Consider the following 22,698-nt stretch of genomic DNA (forward strand, 5'->3'; position numbering starts at 1 on the left):
CGCTTAAGAAAAGTAAAATTTATGGGGTGCTCCAACCCATTCACATTCCATGTGGAGAGGGATAATCCATCTTGATATAATAGAAAGAAAAAAAATGTGTGTCAAAAACAAGATTATACAGACCACAATCCCCATTAGTGCATTCAAACCCCGAACTCCCCCCCGAACCAAAAAAATAAAAAAATAAATAAAAACATGCGCATTAACCCCGCGCATGAGAGTGCCAACTGGCGTCAATCCCTCCAAACTCAAAAGGTCCATGCACGCCTGCAAGAGCCCCTGCGACAACTTTGCCATCGGATTGCTCAATTTTGCCTCATAAATTTCTAAGGCAAAATTACATAACAGAAAATACTTTGTAAAACAAACCTCTGCCAATAGGCATCATAAACACACGTAACGTATAGATTCATTCACAGAACTGACTCAAAGATGTGTTCTTCCACAGAACAAAATTCCAGCCACTATAAACCATTCAGTGTCCTCGAACAGTCAAACAGATGAATGGTGAACCGGTTGCTTGCAGCAGATGATGTAATCATTCCAATGTCCCGCAGAAAAACTCAGCAAATCAAACCCCAGCCAACAGGAGGCATAAGAACAAAAAACATGCAGGTTCATCCACAAAACTGTCCCAAAGCAGTGTTACTCCACAAAGCAAACTCCAGCCGCTAGGTGGAACCATCATAAACAGCAGCAAAACAAGAATCCCGGTTCCTCGGGTGATCAAGAGTCAAGTTCACTCAGAGGGCACATGAAAAAAATACACCATGATTTACTCAGACCGCCAACTTTAAAAAAGTTGTGTGGGCATGTAAACATTTTGCGTTCATCCATAGTGTCTAATCTCAATCTGGCCGGGAACTTCAATGCAGAAGCGATCTTCCGTCAATGCAAAAGATTCTTTAAGGAAAAGTGTTATTCCACCAAACAGACTCCAGCCGCCAGGCAGAGTCAACGCAAAAAGAAACAAAAATGACGCCCAACTTCCTCCAACAGTAGAGTCAATGAACAGCGAGTCGATCCACTTACATGAGAAAAACCCCAATGGTTTACTCACTCATAGATTGTTTAAAAGACAGTGCTTGTTTCGGACACGTGAATACTTTGCGACCGTCCTTTGTCTCTATTCTCAGTCTGGCCGGAAACATCAGTGCAAAAACTATATTTCTTTGATGCAAGAGTTTCTTACACTCCTTGAATCGCTCGTGTTTCTCTCTTGTCGAATTCGCAAAGTCTGGGAACAAGAAAATACTGTGATTATTCCAAGAAAGCCTTCCCTTGTTCCTCGCCTGGCGCAACACAAGATCTTTATCGGATGATCTCAGAAATTTGACCAAAGGCCTGTTTCCCTCAGTTGATCTACCAGCCGGAACTCTGTGAGCTCGCTCAATTTCCAGCCCGCGGCCCGTTATGTCGAGCAGACTTGGGAAGAGTTCATCCAAGAATTTCACCATATCTCTGCCCTCCTCATGCTCAGGAATTCCAACAATTCGGACGTTATTCCTGCGATTTCTATTCTCAAGATCTTCAATTTTTCCAAGAACACATTCCAAATCAACTTTGGTCATGGGTGGATTAGCGGGTAATTCCCTCTATGATGACTCAAGACAATCGATTCGTCTCAACATCTGTCACTCTTGTGACTAACTCAGAGAATTTTGTTTCCATCGCCATAATTGATCGACGTGTAACAGCGAGATCCTCCAAGTCAGCAAGAATCCTCATCAGCATCACCGACATGTTGGACAGTTGACGCTGGATCTCCTCTCTCATCGCACCAACCAAATCGAGTCCCCGGTCTGTAGGCCTGTCGGGGCTTTCATCCTGAGCACGTAAGTGTCTTTTAATGTCTCCAGAGCCCGAGGATTTTGACTTCTTTGCCATATTTTACCTCAAAGAGCAAATGTGTAACTGACTGTATCGAATTTCACCAGGTTATCACATAAAAATAATAAACAATTTAGCAAAGTGCACAGAGCTCGTTGCTCACATGTCTGCTCCCTGCATGGTGTCACGTGACCCTCACAGCTGGAGTTTTGCTTACTGCTCCCTGCTGAAAACAGTTGGTACTTCAAAAATGAATTGCTCTGATAGTAGGAATATTCCATATTACGGTCCTGGAACACGATTATTTTTAAACGCTTAATTTTGTATATAATTCAGCGCACTAAATTAACGATTAAATATACAGCCTAAACAAAAACGTTTGCATAAGTTATTAGTGTCTCTTCATCAATGCATTTAATGGGTTTGCCAACAATGTTCAACAATTTTAATGGTATTCCTAAGCATTGTTACGTTTTAGCAGCGTTGTTTCACACCATATATTTCAGGCACCGCAATTCCGGGTTATCCCCGCAAAAACTGTGTTACCCCTGCTCCGTTAGGTTAAAAGTGGTGCAAACCCTCTTACAAAATTACCTGTTTGAAATGTTGCTTTACCCAGGATTAAAAGTTACCTTAAGTGCAGTGTGTAAAGCCCTTATGTGTAATAACTAATCCTAACAGTGCAGCATGGATAAAGATGGCATACCTAGTGTGACCCAGCTAACGAGCTGGTTGAAGAGTGGCAGGCCCTCCTTTAGCTGCAGACTGGAGTGGGTACTGGTCAGGGTGTAGGCACACAACACTACCTGACACATCTGCAAACACATAAACACAAAACTTCTTGAATGTGTTCTGCATGGAGTGGTGGTGGCATAGTGGGCTAAAGCACATCACTGGTAATCAGAAAGTTGCTGGTTCGATCCCCACAGCCACCACCATTGTGTCCTTGAGCAAGGCACTTAACTCCAGGTTGCTCCAGGGGTATTGTCCCTGTAATAAGTACACTGTAAGTCACTATGGATAAAAGTGTCTGCCAAATGCATAAATGTAAATGTAAATGCATGAGTATAAACATCACTTCACACATTCAAAAACAGTTTCATATAGTGTATAAGGCTGGCTTCACACTTCGATTGCTTGGTCCAAACTGGAGTTGGATTCCACCCCACTTCACGTGCCTCTGCAGGTCTCTTTTTACATTATAGATATGCACTATAGCATAATGGGTTCTAGTGGCAGCTATTTACCACTATAGCTAGGTAACTCAGAGGCACAAGCAGAGGACAAATATGGAAAGTGTTGTTTGCTTCACTTTGTCACTCTTATATTTGTCCCTTTGGTTTCACAACTAAAATTTAACACGGACACTTGCGTCTGTTTGCTGCAAAGGCAGAGCAAGAGATGCAAAGAATGCAAGCTGCTTGCCACATTCTGCAGAGACAATTAGCAATGAGAAAATAGACAAATTATACACCATCAATAGCAGTTTACAACCACAAAGTAGGTCAGATTGCTTGCAAATACCACTCATACCACTTGCAAACTGTAATTAAGTCCACATGAACAATGCCAAGCCTCCAATTTCTCAGACGATACGGTTGCTTAACAAATTTAAAATCAGCTAAATGTACCAAACCCAAATGTCCACATACTTTGCACCACAAGCTCTATTGTGAAAACATCCTTAGAAAGACTGAAAAACTACAAATCTTGTCCTGGGCCCCATTAATTTTTGTGATAGCCCTGGGATTAGAAATAAAATATACAAAATTATTGAAATACCAATACCAATAGTACATTGGATAGATTTTTTTCTATGTAATACATTTTAATAACAAAAATATTTTATATTATTAAGAAATATTTAACTAATAAAAATAAAAGCTGCGGTTGCAATTGTGCTTTCTGATCAATTCAAATGCTCAAACTTTTGACATATATTTTATTTATTAACATCAGCATTTAAACTGGAACTGCTGATATCAGGGTAAACGCTTTTTGGTTTTGATGTAGGCGAAACTTCAAGCTCGAGTGCCAACTTTGTCACTCATTACAGAAAGAGAACCAGAGACAGTGTGGATCATTGTAGGGCAAAAATGACCTGGAAGATGAACAGCTGACAACCTCTGATCAGAGGGTGCGCCTCCATGATGACCAGAGGTATGAGGAAGAGTTGAAGAGGGTCAGCACTCCAGCACAAATTCTAAAGCAAAAAACAAACAAACAACATTCTAACACACAATTTAGAATATTGGCCTTCCTGATGTCATTCAACACCACAAATCAGAGAGTGTAAATGTATTTCATTGCATTTTAAAAGGAGAAGAATAACATTACTTCTTGAGTAAATTCTAAGAAATAGAATACCGTTATGACAGAATATGGGATATCCTATTCAGTAACTGAACAAGCGTAAAAAAGTGCTTACACATAGTTAAAGTTGGGTTCCCGTCCCACAACAGGCAACAGTGGGAACACAGCCAGGCTGAGACAACTCAACATCCAGCTCAGTGACTTGCACTACAGCGGTACAAAGGACAAAAAAATGTGTTATCAAAACAAGACACGGATATTACACCTCATATCAGAACGAAACTTGACAAGGACGCCTTACCTTTGCTTTGGTGTAAAGGCCAGAAAACATGGGCCACAGTGCAAGCACAGCCAGCCCCAAGGTCAACATGGTCCGATAGAAAAAACACACAACCTAAAAAAAACCAGCAGAGAGGAAATAATAGAGAAATGGTTCGATGGAACACACCTATAATTACTTGTGCTATACAGCCTTAAGAGCCAACAAACATACAAACAAAAGACTTTATCATGTCCAACACATAATTAAGGAAGCACTTACTAGTAATTCAATTCCAAATGTGACCAGCAAAAAGTATCTAAAGCACTTGCTGAGTGGTAGTGAAGGGATCGATCTAATCAGACCAGCAAGAGTTTCAAATCTGTAATCGAGAGAAAACATACAAACTTTAAAGATCAAATTAGAGGGGGCCTGGGTAGCTCAGCGAGTATTGACGCTGGCTACCACCCCTGGAGTTGTGAGTTTGAATCCAGGGCATGCTGAGTGACACCAGCCAGGTCTCCTAAGCAACCAAACTGGCCCGGTTGCTAGGTAGGGTAGAGTCACATGGGATAACCTCCTCGTGGTCACTATAATGTGGTTCTCGCTCTCGGCGGGGCGCCTGGTAAGTTGTGCGTGGATGCCGTGGAGAATAGTGTGAAGCCTCCACACACGCTATGTCTCCACAGTAACACACTCAACAAGCCACGTGATAAGATGCGCGGATTGACGGCCTCAGACGAGGAGGCAACTGCGATTCGTCCTCCATCACCCGGATTGAGGCGAGTCACTACGCCACCACGAGGACTTAGAGCGCATTGGGAATTGGGCATTCCAAATTGGGGGGAGAAAAGGGGAGAAAATAAAAAAATAACAGATTTTTTTTTAGATACATTTGAATGGGTTTTAAAGACCCCGTGAAATCACTTGACCTCACAGCTATGACAGCACAGATATGGACTAAAAACCAAAAAACTTGACTTTCATTTGACCTATTTTAAGATGTTTTAACAGTTTCCCAATAGCTGCTTATATAAAGGGCATTCAAAGTTCTAACAAAACAGGGATTTTGAACAAAACTTACTCCTTTACGACAGAGTACCACACAGGCACAGGGAGCAAGCAGTAGTTGTAATAGGTCCAAGGACTGGACTGGACCACCAGGAACAGAGTCACAAGCAGACCTACACACAAAAGCGTCCAGCCCAGACTCCTTTCTGCTATCTTGAACACACACACATCCATACATAGACACGTGTTCACACAACAACACATACAGGATGTGACATTATTAAAGATCTCACATCTTTGAACACCATTTCACACACAAAAAAACCCCAAATCTAAGTGACAATGATCTTGTCTGTTGACTCATTGTGCACTGACATCATCTTGTTAAACAACATCTATCGCTTACCATGTGCGTGCTAGTTGGAGGTTTGCATAAGCTAGCGTGTGTCTTCAGGATGAATAGAACCACATAAGATATCCAGCCAATAAAACCCAGAACAACACTGCAGCCCAGGAAAAGTCTGTCATATGTGTGATAATATGACAAGCCCTCCATGGCCTGGGCTATCAGACCCTCACAATAATGGATCTGGAAGAAGAGGCATGGAGAGATTGGCATAGAAATAGAGAGGATAGAGATACAGATCATCTTTATCAGTTAAAGGGATATTTCACCCAAAAATGAAAACTTGTCATTTTTTTATTCTTCTGTGGAACACAATTTGGTATGCGAGGGACTAAAGGGACAGCCTCAGTCACCATTCACTTTCATTTTATGGAAAAGAGATGCAATGCAAGAGAAGGGTAACTGAAGCCATCAGTCCCTAACATGAAGGTGAGTAAATGATGACAGAATTTTCATTTTGGTTAAAATTTAGATGTGATGTTAACCAATTAACACTCACTGCTTCAACAAACTGTCCTCTCTGGATCAATTCTCTTGCGTGTCGCTCAAAATCCATCTGCTTAGAGCCAGTCAGAGGCCTAGAAGAAAACAGTGCACCTCAAAAAGGTTAGGTCTACAATTAATCTCAAACCCTTAAAGGGATAGTTCACACAAAAAGGAAATTCCCTCATCATTTACACATTCTCACCCCATCCCAGATGTGTATGACTTTCTTTCTTCTGCTGAACACAAATGAAAATGTTTAGAAGAATCTCAACTCTGTAGGTCCATACAAGTGAATAGTAGCTAGAACTTTAAAGGTCCAAAAAAGCATACAAAGGCATGGGGGTGGGTAAATGATGAGAACATTTTCATTTTCAGGTGAACTATTCCTTTAAAGGTGCCACTAATGTAATGAAGAATGACTGTATGTAATTTATGTTCACGAGGGAATCCGTTAGCCTTCCGGGTTGGCCTACGAACTGACGTCATGACTGACAGATTTATAACGTGATGGTTTCTGAATGACACATTTTTGCATTTTTCCAAGCCCCCATAAATGTTCTGGGTGGACTGGGGAATGTGCTTCATGTGAACATTAGAGTGTGTCTACATTTATGTATTTATTTTGTTTTAACACCATGTCAGAAACTAGGCTATTCACATGGCAAACAAAGGTTCATCAGTACATATTTGCAATATTAGATAAGATATTTTAAGTTTATACAAGATAAAAACTGTAAAATCTGTTCAGATGGTACTTTAAAACAAAAAAATTAAGGAAGTCTCTGTATAAAAGTGTTGTCAAATATTTCCAAAAGTTTTACAGTTCAATAGAATGTGCTTGATGGTCATAGGGGTTTGGCAAGGTATACATATTGGAGGATCTTCACCAGTCAGTAAAACGCATGTATTAGTCTTGAATGGCCCAGTCGGCATCTGGTAAACACTATTTGGTCCTGCCTAGATTTAAAATTTAGTTTCTTTGGACCCTGGGGTTTATTTCGTATAGTTTATTGCTGTCGCACTCATTCCATTCTGATTGCCATTTATTGGTGATACTATATGAGTTTATTAATGGCCTGAGGTCAGAGGGTGGTATCAGACATTCTGAGATCTCCTAGTTGAATGCCTCTTTTGCAGCTGTATCTGCTTTTTCATTTCCTGCCAAACCAATATGTCCCGGCACTCAGAGGATAATGTTGAAATCCTTCTTCTATAATTGATGTATTTTAGTCAAAATGTTTATGATTATGGGGTGATCGGTCTCCATGGAATCAAGTGCTTGAAGGCAAGACTTTGAGTCTGTCGCGATTAAAAAGTTTAATCCTCGGCCCTGCTCAATGTTTTCCAGTGCCAGTAGCAGCGCTCGGGCCTCAGCTGTGAAGAAAGAGCTCTGTTCTGGAATACGTATGCCACATTGTTGATCTCCAATCACTACTGCTGCTGATACACTGTTATCCATTTTGGATCCATCCGTGAATACTGTACTATGGAGTGGGAGACTACATTTCAGTACGAAGAATTCCTGTTGATACACATTGGGGAGAGTTTCTGCCTTTTTTAGTTGTGCCAATGCCATAGAAATAGTTGGGGGGGGGGGGGGGGTACAGGCCAAAAATGATACTGTCTTATGTTGTCCAAATTGGTGTTCAAGTTCTCCAAGTATGGTTAAATCCATATTCCAAAAGGTTTGATCGCTTTAGGTCTAGCTTCATACAGATGAGAACATTCTGGTTGGAATACTGGTGTTGAGGCTGGATTACTTGAGTCTGACTGCGTATTGTAATGCCAGTTTCAGATGCCTATTCTGGAGGGAAGTTTCACCGGCTTCTGTATAAAGGCTTTGAATGGGACTTGTTCTGAAAGCTCCAAGAGCTAGACGTATTCCCTGGTGGTGCATTGTGTCAAGTGTTCAAATGTATGACTTCCTTGCCTGACCATACACAGTACTCCCATAATCCAGTCGGGATCTAATTAATGTTCTGTAGAGACGTAAAAGAACGGTAGCATCCGCACCCCATTTTGTATTGGCCAGGTCTTAAAAAATATTCATTGTTTTAAAAAAAAAATTCTTCTACATCTTCATATGTGGGATAAAGGTGAATTTATTATCACAGACAAGGCCTAAGAATTTGAAGTCATTCACTACTTTGATGGGTTCTCCCTCCATACTGGGTCGGGGTGTAAGGATCGGCGAATGCAAAAATGCATACATACTGACTTTGTTTTGGAAAATCTGAATCTGTTCTTTATTGGCAAGTTGTTTATTTTATTTATGCATAGTTGTAGCTGTCGTACAACTATATTCATATTTTCCCCCCTATATCATATGCATAGGTTGTCAACGTATAGGCTCTGAAAAATGTGGGGGTCAATAACTTTGATTATACTATTGATTTTGATGCTGAATAAAGTCACTGAAAGGATGCTCCTTTGTGGAACTCCCAGCTCTTGTACATGTAGATTTGATGGTGTAGTTCCTACTCGAACATGAAAACATCTGTTTGTAAAGTTGGAGATAAAGATTGGTAGGTTGTCTCTGAGCCCAAGTTCGTACAAGTCTTTGAGTATTCCATATCTCCAGGTGGTATCATAGGCCTTCTCAAGGTTAAAGAAGACAGCTACAGCATGTTCTTTTTTAATGAAGCCGTCCCAGACAAACGATTCAAGTCTGATGAGGTGGTCCAAAGTGCTTTTGCCTCTTCTAAACCCACACTGGTAATCACTAATCTTATGCTCTGATTCCAGAATCCATACCAGATGGTCGTTGATCATTCTCTCAATGGATCTACAGAGAGAGCTAGTCAGAGTTATGGGATGGTAGTTGTTTACATCATAATGAACCTTACCTGGTTTGGGGATGGGAATAATTATTGCTTCTTGCCACGAAGGTGGTATATTCCCTGTTCTATTCTCCAGGAGGAGTAGTAGTGTTGTATGTGGTAAGTGCTTCAAGAATTCGTAATGGATTCTGTCTGGTCCAACTGCGGTATTATAGGAACGTTTGATAGCCCTTGTAAGTTCCACTATAGTGAAGGGTTGATCAGAAGTTTCTGTTCCTATTGTGTACGTATCCTATTGAATTCTGGTCGGCAGTTGTCTAATGAAGAGTGCTTTTCGAAAGATTTTGCTAGAATGTTGGTTATTTCTTGGAACGTAGTTACGAGAGTGCCTTGATGCTTGATGTGTCGAATTTGAGTTTCTTCATCTATTTCATCTTACGAATAAGGTTCCAGATTTTTGGTGATGGTGTATTTGCTGTTAGGTTAGATACGTATTTTCTCCAGCTCTGTCTTTTTGCATTATTTATAATCCATCGTGCTTGTGCTCGGCATATCTTAAATCTTACCAGAATTTCTACGGTTGGATGTCTGTTGAAGATTCTCTCCGCTTTTTTCCGAGCTTTTATGGCTTTTTTGCAGTTGTCATCAAACCATGGTTTATGCCTGCGACTTGGTTTTGGTGATGTCTTAGGGATGGTATCATTTGCTAGATCTATCAACTTGTCTGTGAAACTTGTAACTGGGTCTTGGCGGTCTAGAGTTGCTGAATTAAGTTTATCGTAACATTGGGTCTGGAACAGGTACCAGTTGGCTTTCTTGAGATACCATCTTGGAAAATGATGTTGGATATTTGATCTTGTAGATGTAATGATTAGGGGAAAATGATCACTTCCACATAGATCGTCCCAGGTATGCCATGAGAAATCAAGAAAGAGATCAGGTTTGCATATTGTTAAATCGATTTTTGAATATATTCCATGTCCTGGGTGCAGGTAAGTGTCTGAGCCGTCGTTGAGGATACACAGTTCATTGTTACTAATGAAGTCTTCAAGTATTTTTCCCTTCCTATTTGTGCGACTTCCTCCCCATAAAGGGCTGTGACCGTTGAAGTAGCCTGCAAGTATGTAGGGGGTTGGGAGTTGATCAGCAAGATTGCTCAGATCTTGAAGTGTGACAGGTGTATCTGGAGGCAAGTAAATGGAACACAATGTGATGGCCCTATGGAGGGTTAAACGTACAGCTATTGCTTGGAGATTAGTGTCTATTGTGACTTGACTGTGAATTACGTTGCGATGAACTAAGATGCTTACTCCTCCTGAAGGACGTTGTATGTTTGGTCCATTTGTGTTAAAACTTACAAAACTTTTTAGGGATATTTGACTATTTGGTGATAAATGTGTTTCTTGGAGACAAAATGCAAGAGGGTTGAGTAACATGACTAGTCGCTGAAGTTCTGCAAAGTTTGCTTTGACACCTTGACAGTTCCATTGAATGATACTGTTTGCTTGTCAAGTTGGTAGCACCGGAACTTGGACTCTACTCCTACTCTTAGGAGAGGGACTCCGACTGCGGGGTTCTAAGATCTCCATCATATCTATATTTTATATGATCAGCTTTCCGTGGCCTGTTCTTCTGACTAGCCTTTTGAGGCTGTGCTTTTGTGCTTTGGTGTGGCTTCTTTCCTTTTGATATTAGGAAATGTTCCATTGTCGGATTTGGTTCTTCGCTAGCTCCGGTTTGTGTTTGACTGGTAGAGGTTTGAGTGCTTTGCGCTTTCTTTTTTGATTAAGGTAGGTTTTTGTTGCTGATTAACTGAGGTTTGTCTTTTGTTAGCCAGGTCACATCTGTCTGGAACTCAACTGTATGTTTGGTTGGTAATGTTACAGATGCAAAGGATTTCTAAACTTAAAATTTGGGAGCTTTTCCACCTCTTTGCGTGCTTCTACATAGTTCACTTTTTTTTTTTTTTTTTTACATTTTACTCTTTGAATTTCTTTTCCTTTAATCCACATAGGACAGTGTTTTGATGAGGCCGGGTGATCCCCTGAGCAATTTCGTCATTTTGATGGTTTTAAACATGTTTCTTCATGCCTGTTCTCTCTGCAATTGTAACAGGTAGAATTGTTCTTGCACCCAGCAGAGCTATGACCAAACCTCTGACAACTGAAGCATCTTAGGGGGTTAGGGATGTATATGTCAACGGGGACCCTCAAGTAACCTAACCAGATCCATTCAGGTAATTGAGGTTTGTTGAATGTCATAATATTCGTACTGGTCTTTATCATTTTGTCTCCTTTTTTTTTTTAATTGTAATCCTCTTTACATTTGTAACACCTTGTTGTGCTAGTTCTGAAGCTATTTCAGTCTCATCTATGTCATGTAGTTCTCTGGTTCTTATTATGCCTTTGCTGGAGTTTAGATATGGGTGTAAAGATGCCTTCGTAGGGACACCAGCCAAAGTGTTTGCACGCAGTAGATTATCTACATGAACTTTCTTTGAACATTTGACCAGAATCTGGCCTGACCTCAACTTTTTCACATCTTTGACAGTTCCTGCAATCCCTGCAATTCCTTTTTGAATTGCAAAAGGGGAGATTTTTGTAAGTGCCATGTCAGGTTATTGAGATTCTAAAATTATAAATCTCTCGTAGTTTCATTTTTTGGAACAACTACACATCAAGCATTGAAGTCATCATCTGAATTTTGTTCTAGTACCTGTCTTTTGGGGGTTTGTTTGTTTGCTGTATTTGTTATGTTTTATTTCATCATTCTTGCTCCCCACTCGCTTTGGAGCCCAACAAGGGGATGCACAGAGCCGCGGAACTCCAGCAGATATGCACCAGGGATACAAGAAAGGTATACTCTTGCAATGAGAGCTAAAAGCTGAAATTGCTTGATTGACCCTATGCCACCACCTTCAGGGAACAATGTCATTGTGGCTGATTTAAATGCCAGTGACTGCCCAGGGCACGTCATGACTAGCCGCTTGATTGGATCGGGTCTCTCCAACCGCCTGTCTGCATGAAATTAGAGCCAAAGCATCGTGTTGGATCTGGGGGAGCCGCAACTGCCTGCATTCCTCAAATGCCAGGATCTCTTCTTCCACAGACACAGGTCGCAACTTACAGCCAACAAGTCACCCCATTCTTTGACTTTTACGAACAGCAAGGGGGTGCTAGGCACCTATTCTACCCCGTGTCCCCACAGGGAGAGTGTGTCTACATAGTACTTTGAATTCTTTAATTTATTTACTTTGTTATATTTACATTGATGTGTACTCACTGGTAGGGTGTAAACAGAAAGGATATTGTTGTTTCTTTCTTCTGTGCCATTTTTACCTGTGGATGTAATAAACACAGGAGTGCTGATTAAATTCAAAACACAATGACAGAGTGGTTTGTAAAGGACTAATATGTACAGTACTGTACCCTGAACTGCTCCAAGATCTGAATGGAATTTGCATACATGCTCTCAGCTTTGAAGTGCTGGCTGTTATTGAGATAATTCAGTGGCAAGACCCCCTGTAAAACAACACTAGTTCAGGTTAGAAGATAATATAACCAGTGTGTGTGTGTGTGTGTGTGTGTGTGTGTGTGTGTGTGTGTGTGTGTGTGTGTGTGGGCAGGTTTGCGTAGTTTATGAGGAATGTTTTTTAGGTTACAAACTTAAAGTTTTACATGCGGCAATTACAAGGGTATTATGCTTTAAATGTGGTTTATAAGGACATTTCTAGTGTCCCCATAATTCAAATAGCTTAAAAAAACAAAAAATACTAAATGTTTTTTCTGAAAATTTAAAAATGCAGAAAGTATTTTGTGAGGGTTAGGGGATAGAATCTATAGTTCGTACATTATAAATATCATTGTGTCTATGGAGAATCCTCATATGGATAGCCACTCCACTGTGTGTGACTCAGCGATATAAAATGGTGATCTGAAATAAGTTTTCTGAAAATCATGCTTACCACGGTGTTCAAAGGAAAGGGAACTCCAATAAGAGATGACATAAGTGCAGCAATATCAGCCTGAAAAGACAAACAATGAAAGCAAATAAGTAACAATCCACTTTTCACTTATCATACACAAGTATTTCATTAATAAATGCCAAAAATATCACCTGATTGACATCGACTCTCCTGTACTTTTCTAACCCCCATTCTGCAATGCAAGAGGGGTAAAAAGTTCTGTTAAATGAAGCCTGAATGAAAGGATATCTGAAAACTAGTTACCTCAGGAATGGACCATTTAAACAAACCTTTTAGATAACGATCATCATAATTCTGAGAGACAGACCGCTGTGATGTCTGAACCCCAGCGCCCCACGCCACGAGCGGAGTCTGCGTCTCTGATGGGTGTCCCGCACCGTGAGATCCTACAAATTACATAACTGATGCTTACCAATGATAAATGGACTGTTCTTTTACACACAACATTATGGGTCAGCTTACTAGAATTCTAATAATATAACCTGATGAATGGCATTAAGAACTACTGTTATTTTATTCAAAAGAAAGCCTACTTCAATCATAATAATAATAATAATAATGAGTAAACTGTTGGTGTAGTCACCTCTCTTTGGCATTTTCACAAAAGTTTAGAAAACAGCGTCAAAGAAATTCTTACCCCAATTCGTCATGCCATGGTCAGATGTAAAAACATAAGCTGTTTTTCCATCATGCCCATAAAAGTCCTCAATCACGTTGACAATCTCAGCTACACCAGCATCAACCAGGCCAATGTTCTCCAAATACTCCCTATAACAAAACAGCGAAAATATCAAACCTCATGCCTTGTACAGAGATGTAGCCCCACCTGGTGGTTAGCCTAATCTCAAGATTTTCCGATTATATTTCCATAAATTCATTTCTACTAAAATTCAAAGGCAACTCATCGATACATATTATTATTTAATCACATTGCAATGGATTTATGTTGTGAAATGAATTTTGTACAGATGTCAAACTTACTTCGACATGGGTCGGTGGGCATGGCCATTGGTACTGAAAACAAATTCTGTTCTTCATGTAATTCATTCAGCAGAGTTTCGTCGTTTTTGGCAGCACTGAGAAAGGTCTAGAAAGCAAACAACATGAGATAATTCAGTTGTTGTTAAATACTATTCTCTTACTTTCTAATACTGTAATTCATACACAAACTTTGAAAACTACAGTTTAGAGGGTCTGGTAGAATTGTGGTTATAAGAAGTTGGACTTTTAGTTTAAGTTTTAAAACTATTGTTTACCATTTTTCGCTACTCCACTGTTGGGACAACAGTCATCTCTATATTGTTCTATTAATATTATATCTAATGTGTTTTTGTATCAAGCAACAAAGTACTTTGTACTTAAGACCAAAGACCATATATGTTATTATTTATATATTGTGTTGTGTGTAATTATGTGTATATTAGATTTTAAATTGTGTTGTGTAAATCTGTTGTTTATTGTAAATTGGTATGTCTCATCACTGTCACGACTACTACAGGTGCATCTCAATAAATTAGAATGTCGTGGGAAAGTTCATTTATTTCAGTAATTCAACTCAAATTGTGAAACTCGTGTATTAAATAAATTCAGTGCACACAGACTGAAGTAGTTTAAGTCTTTGGTTCTTTTAATTGTGATGATTTTGGCTCACATTTAACAAAAACCCACCAATTCACTACCTCAACAAATTAGAATATGGTGACATGCCAATCAGCTAATCAACTCAAAACACCTGCAAAGGTTTCCTGAGCCTTCAAAATGGTCTCTAAGTTTAGTTCACTAGGCTACACAATCATGGGGAAGACTGCTGATCTGACAGTTGTCCAGAAGACAATCATTGACACCCTTCACAAGGAGAGTAAGCCACAAACATTCATTGCCAAAGAAGCTGGCTGTTCACAGAGTGCTGTATCCAAGCATGTTAACAGAAAGTTGAGTGGAAGGAAAAAGTGTGGAAGAAAAAGATGCACAACCAACCGAGAGAACCGCAGCCTTATGAGGATTGTCAAGCAAAATCGATTCAAGAATTTGGTTGAAGGCATCAAGAGCCACCACACACAGACGTGTCAAGGAATTTGGCTACAGTTGTCGTATTCCTCTTATTAAGCCACTCCTGAACCACAGACAACGTCAGAGGCATCTAACCTGGGCTAAGGAGAAGAAGAACTGGACTGTTGCCCACTGGTCCAAAGTCCTCTTTTCAGATGAGAGCAAGTTTTGTATTTCATTTGGAAACCAAGGTCCTAGAGTCTGGAGGAAGGGTGGAGAAGCTCATAGCCCAAGTTGCTTGAAGTCCAGTGTTACGTTTCCACAGTCTGTGATGATTTGGGGTGCAATGTCATCTGCTGGTGTTGGTCCATTGTGTCTTTTGAAAACCAAAGTCACTGCACACGTTTACCAAGAAATTTTGGGGCACTTCATGCTTCCTTCTGCTGACCAGCTTTTTAAAGATGCTGATTTCATTTTCCAGCAGGATTTGGCACCTGCCCACACTGCCAAAAGCACCAAAAGTTGGTTAAATGACCATGGTGTTGGTGTGCTTGACTGGCCAGCAAACTCACCAGACCTGAACCCCATAGAGAATATATGGGGTATTGTCAAGAGGAAAATGAGAAACAAGAGACCAAAAAATGCAGATGAGCTGAAGGCCACTGTCAAAGAAACCTGGGATTCCATACCACCTCAGCAGTGCCACAAACTGATCACCTCCATGCCACGCCGAATTGAGGCAGTAATTAAAGCAAAAGGAGCCCCTACCAAGTATTGAGTACATATACAGTAAATGAACATACTTTCCAGAAGGCCAACAATTCACTAAAAATGTTTTTTTATTGGTCTTATGATGTATTCTAATTTGTTGAGATAGTGTATTGGTGGGTTTTTGTTAAATGTGAGCCAAAATCATCACAATTAAAAGAACCAAAGACTTAAACTACTTCAGTCTGTGTGCATTGAATTTATTTAATACACGAGTTTCACAATTTGAGTTGAATTACTGAAATAAATTAACTTTTCCATGACATTCTAATTTATTGAGATGTACCTGTATGTTGCTCGGAACTGCACCCAAGAATTTCACACACTATTGCACTTGTGTATACGGTTGTGTGACAATAAAAGTGATTTGATTTGATTTGAACCCTACAGTTACAACCTTACAAACCTTACAACCTTACAATGTATCGGCCACTCATATTTATTGGCTAATTTTGTTGACCAAATTAAAACCATCGTCATATCGGTCATAAGCATTAAAATGCTGATATGAAAAACGATGGTTTATTTTTATTTAATTATGCAAATGTATGGCATTATATAAGATTTATAATACATTTTTGAGAGTAATATAAAGAAATACCTTCCAAAATAAATAAAAAATAAAAATTTGTAATGTTCTATCATAATATGTCAAATTTGAGTTCTATTATTTAGAACTGCAAAAACAGAAGTGCAAAAAATGTTTTAGAAGTGCAAAATAACCCCTTTTACTCCACATCAATTGTCATGTTATCATATTTTTATCTTCTATACTGTATATCTTATCTTGTATTTACGTTTTACTGTGGCTCTCTTAAAATTTTGGCCTATCATGTGTTTAACAGATCAATCCAAATCCATGATTAATGGAAAATATTTATTGTAAGAACAATAAAATTGCTTTTGTACCTCTCAATTTGTATATAATTTTAAAGCATAATTCCTAAGCACAGCAGTGATCTGATAAAACAATAAGGCGAGTAAGAGGCAAAATATTGGTATTGGCATCAGCCAATTTTTGTTACATTTTTTTAATATATATATATATATTGGTGCATCCCTACTTACAGTAAACTGTTAACTCTAAAGTTGTCATTACTAAAAAAAAATCTAGTTGTCTTAATTAAACATTACTTTAAATGTCACGTTTTGGCTCATAACTAAAATATCTAAGTTCCTTGAACTTATTTTTTCTTCAGAATTTATGTGTTAACTCAAATTATTGAGTACAAAATTGAGGCTATGGAGAATACTCACAATGAGCTTAAATTATTTAATTATGTTTCCTTGGTCAAAGGGGACATAAGGGGGCATTTAAATAGTTGTTATTAAGTATTCATAGAGGTTTTAACTTTTTTGTTGTATTATTCATGTTGATTTGTTGCAAATACAGTAGTCATTTGTGTGATGTCACCGGGTGTCCCCTCTGGTCAAGTTGGACAATGACCCCAGTGCCCCCAAGCATACCTCCAAAGTTGTGGCAAAATGGCTTAAGGACAACAAAGTCAAGGTATTGGAGTGGCCATCACAAAGTCCTGACCTCAATCTGTTAGAAAATTTGTGGGCAGAACTGAAAAAGCGTGTGCGTGCAAGGAGGCCTACAAATCTGACTCAGTTACACCAGTTCTGTCTGAATTCCAGCAACTTATTGTGAGAAGCTTGTGGAAGGCTACCCAAAATGTTTGACCCAAGTTAAACAATTTAAAGGCAATGATACCAAATACATTCAAAGTGTATGTAAACTTCTGACCCACTGGGAATGTGATGAAAGAAATAAAAGCTGAAATAAATAATTCTCTCTACTATTATTCTGAAATTTAAAATACATTCTTAAAATAAAGTAGTGATCCTAACTGACCTAAGACAGGGAATGTTAACCCTGTTAACCCCCAGTTCTCCCTGTGCATGTGAAACTGAAGTACAGGCATATGTGCACTTCTGTGGACAAATAAGTTTATTTTACAATTGCCCTACAATCAGTTCTAATCATTATTATTAAAGCTGTTATTATATGACTTAAATTTGAGTCCATTCAATTAAAATTATCACGTTGAAACAACAACATTTAAATAACAAATCTAGGTTAAGTGTACTTGCATCTAGTTACCTTGACTTAAATAGTTAAGTTCATTCTAAATGAACACCAAGTGAACTTAATTACACAGGTTTTGAAGACACCATTACTCAATTAATTTAAGAGAATGAGTTTAACCAATTGAGTAAAGTCAACTTACTGTATAAGGGTTTTCAGTGTACATACACATTTGACAAGACAGTTGTGTAGTGTAGTGGTTGTGTAAAATCATATTTTAAATCTTGCCTTCACTTCATCAAAAACCCAGGTGTCAAGCCTGGATGCATCTGTAGAAGCAAAGTCCACCCGCTCTGGAGGGTAAGTGTTAGTGTACACATGGTCTCCGCTCGCTCCTACAAAACACATTGAGTGCTGGTAAGGCAACGGAGTATAGAAGAAGGGTATTCCTAAAGTTCTATGCATAAAGATACAGTTGTGCTCAAAAGTTTGCATACCCTGGCAGAAATTGTTACATTTTGGCATTGATTTTGAAAATATGACTGATCATGCAAAAATCTGTCTTTTATTTAAGGATAGTGATCATATGAAGCCATTTATCATCACATAGTTGTTTGGCTCCTTTTTAAATCATAATGATAACAGAAATCACCCAAATGGCCCTGATCAAAAGTTTACATACCCTTGAATGTTTGGCCTTGTTACAGACACACAAGGTGACACACACAGGTTTAAATGGCAATTAAAGGTTAATTTCCCACACCTGTGGATTTTTAAATTGCAATTAGTGTCTGTGTATAAATAGTCAATGAGTTTGTTAGCTCTCACGTGGATGCACTGAGCAGGCTAGATACTGAGCCATGGGGAGCAGAAAAGAACTGTCAAAAGACCTGTGTAACAAGGTAATGGAACTTTATAAAGATGGAAAAGGATATAAAAAGATATTCAAAGCCTTGAAAATGCCAGTCAGTACTGTTCAATCACTTATTAAGAGGTGGAAAATTCGGGGATCTCTTGATACCAAGCCAAGGTCAGGTAGACCAAGAAAGATTTCAGCCAAAACTGCCAAAAGAATTGTTCGGGATACAAAGAAAAACCCACAGGTAACCTCAGGAGAAATACAGGCTGCTCTGGAAAAAGACGGTATGGTTGTTTCAAGGAGCACAATACGACGATACTTGAACAAAAATGAGCTGCATGGTCGATTTGCCAGAAAGAAGCCTTTTCTGCGGCAATGGCACAAAAAAGCCCAGTTACAATATGCCGAACAACACCTTGACACACCTCTGCTTCTGGCACACTGTAATTTGGAGTGACGAGACCAAAATTGAGCTTTATGGTCACAACCATAAGCGCGATGTTTGGAGAGGGGTCAACAAAGCCTATAGTGAAAAGAATACCATCCCCACTGTGAAGCATGGTGGTGGCTCACTGATGTTTTGGGGGTGTGTGAGCTCTAAAGGCACGGGGAATCTAAATGGGCAGCTATACCACCTGCAAGAATTTGGGGCCTCATAGACAACTATTACAAAAGACTGCATGCTGTCATTGATGCTAAAGGGGGCAATACACAGTATTAAGAACTAAGGGTATGCAGACTTTTGAACAGGGGTCATTTCATTTTTGTCTTTGTTGCCATTTTTTTTTTTTTATGATTGTGCCATTCTGTTACAACCTACAGTTGAATATGAATCCCATAAGAAATAAAAGAAATGTGTTTTGCCTGCTCACTCATGTTTTCTTTAAAAATGGTACATATATTACCAATTCTCCAAGGGTATGCAAACATTTGAGCACAACTGTATACAGTACTGTATGGTTGTACCTTTGGCAAACATTGGTAATATATCCGGGCTTCCCCAACACCAGGTATGTCTGCTCTCATTAAAAACAGAGTCAAACTCCACTGGATTCTCCTTCCAGCCTGTAAATAAAGAAATGTGAGAAACTATTATTATTATGCTTAAACACACACATACATGTATACAAATGCATACGTGACCACTTACCCTTGGCAACAGCACTAACATCCTCATAAAATCCTGCAATAAGAGCCACATGACCTGGACGTGATTCCGTGGGCACTCGTGTGTGTGTGACACTCCCCATGTGCCAGCCTCTTCAATCACAGTCCTTATGACGGGGGGGAAATCACAAAAATCAAATCTTTGACTGGCGTTCAAAGGTTTGAATAATGTACAGATTTTGCTCTTATGTAAAGAAATTGGTACTTTTATTCACCAAAGTGGCATTCAACTGATCACAATGTACAGTCATGACATTAATAACGTGAAATTACTATTACAATTTGGAAAAAAAAAAATCTTCTTCTAGTTCTCATCAAAAAATCTCCATGTGCAGCAATGACAGCTTTGCAGATCCTTGGCATTCTAGCTGTCAGTTTATCCAGATACTCAGGTGACATTTCACCCCACGCTTCCTGTAGCACTTGCCATAGGTGTGGCTGTCTTGCTGGGCACTTCTCACGCACCTTACAGTCTAGCTGATCCCACAAAAGCTCAATGGGGTTAAGATCCATAACACTCTTTTCCAATTATCTGTTGTCCAATGTCTGTGCTTCTATGCCCACTCTAACCATTTCTTTTTGTTTTTCTGTTTCAAAAGTGTCTTTTTCTTTGCAATTCTTCCCATAAGGCCTGCACCCCTGAGTCTTCTCTTTACTGTTGTACATGAAACTGGTGTTGAGCAGGTAGAATTCAATGAAGCTGTCAGCTGAGGACATGTGACGCGTCTATTTCTCAAACTAGAGACTCTGATGTACTTATCCTCTTGTTTAGTTGTACATCTGAGCCTTCCACATCTCTTTCTGTCCTTGTTAGAGCCAGTTGTCCTTTGTCTTTGAAGACTGTAGTGTACACCTTTGTATGAAATATTCAGTTGTTGTTTTTTTTTTTTTTTTTTTTTTTTTGGTGATTTCAAGCATTGTATAGCCTTCTTTACTCAAAACAATGATTCACTGATGAGTTTCTAGAGAAAGCTGTTTCTTTTTTGCCATTTTTGACCTAATATTGACCTTAAGACATGCCAGTCTATTGCATACTGTGGCAACTCAAAAACAAAGACCATGTTAAGATTCAATTAATGAACCAAATAGTTTTCAACTGTGTTTGATATAATGGCAAGAGATTTTCTAGTACCAAATTAGCAATTTCGCATGATTACTCAAGGATAAGGTGTTGCAGTGATGGCTGCTGGAAATGGGGCCTGTCTAGATTTTATCAAAAATGACTTTTTTCAAATGATGGTGCTGTTTTTCACATCAGTAATGTCCTGACTATACTTTGTTATCAGTTGAATGCCACTTTGGTGAATTAAAGTACCAATTTCCTTCCGAAACAGCAAAATCTGTACATTATTCCAACTTTTGGCCGCAAGTGTATGTTAAAATACAGTTGTAGTGTCAGGTACTGTATATGAGCTAATATAAATGCTATATAAAATATAAGTTATACATTTAAATAATTCTTCAGTTTGAGACAGATAATGCTTATACGTACGTATATATATATATATATATATATTTTTTTTTTTTTTTTTACTCTTTCTCTATGACCTGTTCCTCTGACTCACATTTAATGTACACACTTGTCTTCACTTCACTCTAATTTGCCAGCTTTCAAAGGCCAACACAATCAACAAAGTTTCTAGCCTTATCACACTTTCAACAAATGAATGATGTCCAAAACAAATGGATGATGGCGGATTATGTCTGGAGGATTAAACTAGAAAGAATCTTTAGTGGGATATTACTTAACACAGTTTAATTTAACACAGAATCAGATTTTGTATTTGCAATTGTGAATGATATTTTGAAACATTTCACTACTTAAAGAAACCTACTGAACATCTCAGCAGGACTACATCTGTAAACAGCGCACCCAATCTATGCAAGAACGGGTAATCCCACGTTCATCACCTTAGGTATGGAGCCCTGACTGTCCCATTGTCGTCTGGCTTAAAGAGACTGTCGGCTCTGAGACCATCTGCCACAAAGAGCACCAGGCGTTTGGCTAGAGGGGCAAAGGGACACGCTGTGGTGTCATTCCATGGACAAGTGGGGATGTGAAATAGATGTCAAATATTGAGAGAAAGAAGACTACATGGACCATGAGTCCCACGATGAAGAATGACATCATCTTCATCTTGTCTGCAATCAGCTTTGTGGCACTGTTTTAGTTTTTTTAAAGAAAACAAAACACTTGAACATTTGCACAGCATTAAGTGTTATTCATTAGTCTGCACGAGTTTCCAGGCTAGGCTTCTTACAGTTTGACCACTATGATTTAAAAACGTTACATATGAACATGATTTTACATTCAAATGGACTTAATCATGCGTAGCTAAAAGCCCAGGATTAAAATCCTATTTTGGGTCAGTTCATATAGCTTCAACACTCGCCACTATATTAAACATTAGCAACAGTGATTTAAATTCTTACACTTTGAATAATGGAGGAATTATCCATGAGACCCGTTTAATATTATGAATTGAACAAAAATATTCTTACCTTTCAGCTAGTCTCAGAATGAAACAGAATCATAAATGCGCTTCATCGAAGGTGGAGAATGTAAATCTTTCAGTATAGCATTACTGCCAGTGAAGGCCCCTGGCAGAGCATGAGTGATCATAGAGCTGTTATCTTAAGCTGGAGAGAAGTATGCGTTTAGACATAACGTTTCATATGCACAGACATTTTCGTTTATCTGTTTTAAGATGGTGTTATATATATGGCAGATAACATGGCTTTTGATCTGCTAAACCAAACAGATTGCAAATAGATTAACCTGATAACTTTGCTATACTTCCTTGTGTTGTAAC

At 38.9% G+C, this 22,698-nt stretch overlaps 1 pseudogene; it reads right to left on the reverse strand.

Moving 5' to 3' along the window:
* Nucleotides 1–22,685, reverse strand: part of LOC127434172 (GPI ethanolamine phosphate transferase 1-like) — a 33,161-nt pseudogene extending 10,476 nt beyond the window's left edge.
* Between the last annotated feature and the right edge of the window lie 13 nt (nucleotides 22,686–22,698).

The sequence above is a fragment of the Myxocyprinus asiaticus genome, chromosome 44 (genome assembly GCF_019703515.2).
Source record: "Myxocyprinus asiaticus isolate MX2 ecotype Aquarium Trade chromosome 44, UBuf_Myxa_2, whole genome shotgun sequence".
In the NCBI taxonomy this organism is placed as follows: Eukaryota; Metazoa; Chordata; class Actinopteri; order Cypriniformes; family Catostomidae; genus Myxocyprinus; species Myxocyprinus asiaticus.